This window comes from Macrobrachium nipponense, chromosome 27, assembly GCF_015104395.2.
Source record: "Macrobrachium nipponense isolate FS-2020 chromosome 27, ASM1510439v2, whole genome shotgun sequence".
Classification (NCBI taxonomy): Eukaryota; Metazoa; Arthropoda; class Malacostraca; order Decapoda; family Palaemonidae; genus Macrobrachium; species Macrobrachium nipponense.
The window spans coordinates 63,322,410-63,330,326 of NC_087216.1; positions in this window are offsets into that span (position 1 = coordinate 63,322,410).

The window sequence follows — 7,917 nt, forward strand, 5'->3', positions numbered from 1 at the left end:
AAACATGGCAGGGTTATAGTGGGGACCCCTAAGATAGTTTATAATACGGTTTCATCCTACCTCTCACCTTCCGAAAAGGGTGGCATTGAGAAGGGATTCCCTGAAATGGAGCTGGTTCTGCCCGTGAAACGGGAATGGTTATGCCCGTAGACTAAGTTACTTTACGAATTGATCATACATAATTTCTGTATACATATGATTATCATTTGGAAAAGGATACTATAGGGTAAACATCAATGACGTCAAAGACAGTGGGGTTTGAGAAGATGGTTGACAGAGAGAGAATGAGAGGGAGAGGAAGTGAGAGAGAGTAGACATGGTGATAGGGAGAAAAAAAGAGGAAAAATGATAGGGAGGGTTAGAGATAGACAGAGACAGAGAAGAGCGAGTGTTTGGGAGAAGAGAGAGAGAGAGAGAGAGAGTTGGTATTAGTGAGAAGAAAGAGGGAAAGCGGCATTGATGGTTGGAGAGAGGTGTTAGGTAGAGAGAGAGAGAGAGAGAGAGAGAGAGAGAGAGAGAGAGAGTTGGTGTTAGGTAAGAGAAAGATGGAAAAGAGAGAGGGAGAAAAATGTATGTATGGATGTGTGGTATACATCTGTATGAAGTATTAAGAAGGTTCCCAGAAACCTCACCATCCTGCACACAGTGCACCAGACAAGTATAACCTTCATCACTTCTCAAGGAATAAAAGATGTTTTCGACTCTCTAGACGCAGCGATTCTCAACTAGGGTTCCGCGGAACCCTTGGGTTCCTTATTCCATCATCAGGGTTCCATGGAACCCTGGGTTTCCTCATTCCATCATCAGGGGTACCGCAAGGCCTTGAAATCAATATGTACTGCAAATGACGCTGATCTGAATTAACACAGCTCGAATAGCAGTGTAGATATTATATGATTTTTTATTAAGTAATTTACACATATAATATATATATATATATATATATATATATATATATATATATATATATATATATATATATATATATATATATATATATATATATATATATATATATATATATATGATATGTATATATATATAAATATATATATATATATATATATATATATGATGATATATAAATATATATATATATATATATATATATATATATATATATATATATATATATATCTATATATAGTGCTGTGGATAAAGGTTCCCTAGGATATGACAAACTGTTTCAAGGGTTCCTTGAAGGTATAAAGATTGGAATCACTGCCCTATAGATACTAATCCGACCAACCATTGGAAGTCTTTCCCGAAAGTTTTCTCTTATCAGTGCAATAAACGTCAGTCGGCTCCCTCTTTAGATCAGCTTTATTTGAGACTGTCGCCGAAGGTAAACTGATTCCTGGAAGTTTATCTTTTTTATTTATGCCGATGTTCCTTGTTCTATAGTGCACTGAGCAAGGGAGGAAGGAAGCTTCCAGTTGATGCTGCAGACATCATGAGCGTCGAACGTGCAATGCTTTGAGTGTCTCTTTCTGAATGGATGGGGAGAAATTGGGTGTTAATCATTATTTTTTATTACATTGATAAAACTTCTCGTGTTTATTTTTTCCTAACCCTTTATAAAACACCTTTGCGAAGATAACCAAATCTTGAACAATCGGATAAATAAAACTAGTGTATTAAAGTAATGTCAGATTTGTCGTATTGGGAAACAAATTGTTGTACTTAATAAGAGTAAACTTACATTTTTCTTGTATAAAATCATTGTAAATTACCAGTCGATGTGTTTTGCCCAAAAGGAACAAGACGTCCACCGCAGGGCAGCGGCTGCTGAACCCTTAATGCAAAAATGCAGACTGACCAAGGAAAGAATTTGCCGGAATAGCCAAAATTCCTTAGACAAATGACACACAAAAGCTGAGTTTTTGTTTTCCGCTGCTTAATGGAAGCGGTCAGGAACTAATTACATTAATTAGTGCTATAAAAAGGACAGGCTTGGATCTTTTTTTACGAGACTTTAGATTTCCTGTCTGGAATTTCGGTAACTGGCTTGGGAAAAAGAGAGCAATTTAAACAGAGAAAACATTGTTGGAACACTGGTGTAAGGGATACTGGGAGTTCATTCAGTAAACGAATTGATCTAAGGGACACTCGTGTAGGGAATTCATCGAACACTTCTTTCACACATTTGTTATGTTATCATTGATGACAGTAAATACATACATACATACATACATATCTGGTGATTTTTTTTTAAAGAACATGGTGACCGTCAGAAGCAAGATTTTTCGAAGTTTTCTTTCATATTGAATAATATTTCCTAAACATGATTTACACGTAATGATTTATAGACTAAGCAAAGCTAATAAGAAGAGAAAAACAAAGTTTAGAATGTTACGAAGAAAAATATTCCTATGACAAGTCAGTAATCGATACTTTTGGTAAAAATACGTAGAGATTAGGTAAGTTATTTTTTCATATTTTTTCAGCTAAAATACATTCATAATTGATGAAGAATTGATGTATTCATATAATATTTTTTTCAAAAAACAGGAAAACACGCGAGACACCTTCTTGCCCTGGACGCTGCGGTGAGTACTAAGCATTATATTCGCGAATTTTGTAGGTAGCAACTTTTAAAGGAAAAACATTGCTCTCTAATTTCTGAGATTTCGCTTTTTAATTTAAACACAAGTATTTTAGATTGGAAAAATCTCAAAATAGTTGTTCTGTTTCGCGTAGTATCGTTATCTCCATATTATAATAGGCTTGGCCGTTAGCCATTTCTCGTAACAAAAATTAAAGCATTTCTTTTTATATTTTTTTTTTAAATAGACGTTTGACGATTTACCAACAACATCATCATCATCATCATCTTATACACTGAATAGTATGGCCGTGTGGATGCCGTTGAAATTGTCTTGTAGTTTTCCAGTCTCTCGAATGATTTCTTCGTAGCAGCAGGTAAATTATACAGCAACTGTCCAACAGGAGGAGCCACCCCAGCCCCTCCCCCACCAAAGCTTTGCCAGCCAATCAAAAACCTCCAGAACTTCTGTCAGCTCGCTTGCGGGTGTAAGTACGGCACAGGTGTAGTGCCTCAGGCATCATTCGCCTTTAGAGAATGATAGAAAGTTCTACCGAAACGTTAGGATATAAAACAAATATTTTGCAGCTGCTGTATAATTAGCTGCTGCTACGAAGAAACTCGATCAAGATTTTGAGAAATCACTTTTCTAAGTAAACAGCAATACAGACGGCCATTCTATTCAATGAATTTTGTATGAGAAAAAGTCTTCTTCGGATATTATCAGGTGAGGAACTGTTATCCCAAAACAAAACCTCAACGTTTCAATATCCTTTGTACAATCTTCAGATACTGAGTTTCCCGCTTGTGTTTGTCTGTAGGAAATCAGCTAAGATGTTAAGATATGATATAAAAAGACGTAAATTTAAACGGATTAAATGATTTCCTGCAATTTTACTTAATTTTATCATATTTCAGTTTGTCGAATGTGTTTTATCTAACGTTTTTTGAAAAAAAAAAACAATTATAGAACAAATGTCTTTATCTCTTGACACTATTGTCATAATCGTTTAATCTCCAGCGGTTACCATTAGAAACCCTACACCACTCTCTCTCTCTCTCTCTCTCTCTCTCTCTCTCTCTCCTCTCTCTCTCTCTCAGATGAGATTCCTTTAAGGCATGGGTTACTCCATTTTCCTGTATTTTTCACTGAAGATTTAATTCAACTAATTTGGAAATAAAGGTCCGAGATCAATCGGGGAAAGCAGCAATCTCGTCGTTTTCAGCATCTGATTTTAACTAACTTAATTCTCTTAGAGTTCTTCCTCGAGCGGAGAGGAATCTTTATAGAAATGAATTACGGGGAAGTCTTGGGTCAACGAGTTAAGGGTTCTCTTTTGTCACAGTTGCGCTGAACTGTGTGGGTTCTTTAACAACCAACCTACTACTTAAAGAGGATGACCTTTGTTAGCAAGTGATAACATAAGTAAAATCATACCAATTTATTTAACACTATAGTAATTAGGATCAATTTAACACAAAAGAAGGTATGCAAATGACATAAACAGCTTTCATGCTACATCTAAGCAAAATTGGTATATAGGTGCTGAATGACGAGCCCGTCTTTGCCCATCCACTAGAGCTGTGAGCTGTGATCCGCTGTGGGTGGCAAGAGTGGTGCCACGGACCCACAGGAATCGTAGACAACTTACACCAAGAAGCTCGAACTGTGGTATACTGCACCAAAAATGGTCACTGGAACTAAATACAGCACTCGCATAATCAGTCCATTCGTAGTGTCGGGTCCTCTACGTTGGGAGATATATTAAGAAAATCCACAAAGGTAACAAAATACCACACAGGTAACAATACCCCCCCACGCAACAACAGAACCACACGGGTAACAACCACACAGGTAACTGAGTTTTCCCAAGTTCACAAGCATGGGAGCACCCAACATCACGTAGCGTTAGACAGAGAATGAACGACCCCGAACACTCGGTTCCAGTGTCGAAGAAGTCTCAAGAACTTGGCTGCCTAATAAACACTTAACGAGCCCAGTAACCACCGACACGCTAGTTACAAACTTTAAATGTATTCAGCGATATTATTGGAACATTATACACTAATAAATATTAAATGTGTCATCTTTATTTGAGCATGTTATAAATGAAGACCTCACACAGAGAGGTTATTACAGTACGTATATTTTTATAGATATTCACATTGTTAAATACTTACATATTTGCATACACATCTATATATATATATATATATATATATATATATATATATATGTATGTATGTGTGTACACATACATAGATATGAGTCCATTGTGAGAAAGAGATAAATAAACAATGAAAACCTTACTGTAGAGAAAAGATAAAAACCAATCCGTTAATTAATAAAAGCTTCTGTATAAACACTCACAAAGTTTTACTATTGGAGTCTCGCTAATTAAAATGAAATGAAAGATTAGGCAATAATGAAAAGGACTTGGAATTGTCTTTCCCCTATATATATATATATATATATATATATATATATATATATATATATATATATATATAACATCGCCGATAAAGGGAAGAGGACACACACGATGTACAAGCTGTCTTTATTCCAACCTTTCGTATTTGTCTACATAATTATATCATCAGGGCTGTTAAAATGGAATATTATTAAAATATCTTGCAAAGTGGTTTAATAACTATGTCCCCCCTCAAAAAAATTGATAACTTATTTTTACAAAACCAAGAAATATATTATATATAGACACAACACACCACACACCATATATATTATGATTATATAATACAATAGATATTAATATAATATTATATATATAGATATATAATACCATATATATATATAATAAATTATACGTTATAGATATAGATTAATAATTAGAATATATATAGAATATATATGTTACATATACTATATATATATAGATATAGATATAATATATATATATATATATAAATATATATATATATATATTATATTATATTGTAAAGAAGTTAATAAACCTATGATCCGAAAAATTAGAAATTGTAATTAATAAAAACCAAATAGATATATATAATAGATATATCTATATAATGATATATAATAATATAATATATACGTATATTATATTATATATATATATATATATATATCAATAAATATATTGTATTAATTATATTAATATATAATATATATATTATATATATATATACGCCCAATGGAATAAAATTTTAGAAAATACATTTAGTTAAGAAAAGATTTTAAAGTTCTCCAGGCCCTGATATTCTGTTTCTTTGGCCGATAGCCCAGTGTTGGTTACAAGTTCCAATGCCGAGGAAACCGAGGCCAGTGTGTCGTTAGGCCCCAACTCTTAGACCCCCAGCCTAAAGGCTCGGTACCGATTCTCTTCCTAACCTTCCCGAATTTTCAGGGGGGGGGGGGGGACCGCCTGGTTTGGCGTGGCACCCCGGTGGTTTCTTGCAATGGGGTCCATCCCTTCAAATCAAAAGCAACAGAACTATTACAGTAAACTGAAAAATGCAAAAAATAGCAGTGAACGGAGCTAACAAGAGCACAAGATGAATAAGGACCGACCTTGAGGGATAGTGACAGCCTATTAAAAACTAAACCAGAATTAAAAATTAAAAAAAATACACAAGTCAACGCGACAGACAAAGTTGGGGCTAATAAAATGTGATTCCCAGAATAAACAAGGGTCTTGAGGGTTGGTGATTGTTGGCCTTCAGATGCACAGAAGACTTTATTGTCAATAATAATGTTATTTTACCCCAAATTTTCGGAGTAGTTCCTAATATCGAATAATGTTCTGGGTTTGAAGTTTTGCTACCATAGTAAGAAAACCTGCGCCACGATGAGAATCGATTACGCACCTTAAGGAGGCCTGTTCTGGTGGATACCCATATCAGTCCCTTGTTTGTGGACATTCAGGGAAGAGTAGACTTATAAAACAAACACAGTGGACATATAACTTGATAATCGCTCCTAGTTGTTTTTTAAAGAGTGAACTGAAGGTGAAAGGGTTCGTTAGGAATTAGATGAAACATACAACCCAGGGCAAAAAAAAGCGTTCCTGAACTTAATTTGCGTAAACTTTTGTGGAATCTGAAGTCATGAGTAAACTATAAAGGCATGAATAAAACTTCCTTTTTGAGTATGTTAAAACTTTTGGGCATTGATGAAATGGAATGTTTGTTTAGTAGTTTGCCTACAATTTTGCCTATTACACCATATTTGCAAGGAAAACAAGTTATAATTTTTTAAACAAAAATCAATAAAAAATGTTTAATTCCATTATTTGAAAAGGCTTCCAGTTCGACGGAAAGGACACGAGGGCTGCCTGTGGGGAAGGGTTTAGAAACGGGGTTGGATCTAAAATCAGGCCATAAAACATGAAACGATAGTTAATGGTATTTAAAAACTGTCGTTTTGTCTGAAAACCAGAAACTGTCCAGGAGAATGCGGTAGACGGTCCTCTGCCTCTTTCTCGGATAGTGAACTTTATGTTTTGGTGTATTATTATACTGACATTTTCTAACGAAGAAGGTCGGCTTCATTTCCACGTTTAAAGATGACGAACATATCGTCAAACAAACCTGGAATAAAAAAAAAGGAGCAGAAGGAATCTTAAAAGGGCAATTAATCGAAAACAGGGCTCCTCCTGGGAGCACATGAAGATATTAGCAAAGTTGGGGCCAAGAGCGGGGAACCCATGGCCATTGCCCTCCTTACTTGTTCGGAATAATACACCATTAGAGATTAAAAAGGCAGTGGTGACCAGCACTGAGAGTTTAGTTGTGAAATGCTTGCGATTATTAAAATGGTTAAAAAGTAGAAATCGTGAACAAAATGACAAACATCTGGTTAAGAACTCATTTCAGTAGTTTCTGCGACAGGGATAGTTATTTAGTAAAACTAATGACTCTTACGTCGAGGACTTGGCCAAATGAATGATTATTCAGGGAATATTGTCGACGAACTGCTTTTCTTGAGTTGCAAAGAGTTATTAAACTGAATATTTAAATTCTTAGGTTAGATGCCTCCAGAACAATGGATTACAAGAAATTGACGTTTAGATTATAATTTGATGGTTTAAACGAAGCAAGGAGAAGTCTAAGGTGAAACGTCTGGTTTTATAATTTTTCGACAGGCCGTAAAAGGATCCCAAACGAAAGACTCTGTCGAAACAAAAGATCTTGAATAAAGACATAGTTGCAGTCGGTGATAACCTTTTCCTTCCTCAGAGACCCTAAGGGAAAACCGTTGTACTTTATCTTCAATTTTAAGGAATATTATAGTGCTCAGACGTCCCGATTAAGTTCAAAATTGTTTGGGCTGTCGTTTAACAAAAAACTTTCCATTTTGCGAGAGGGACTTGCTCGCACCTTGTTGAGCATCACAG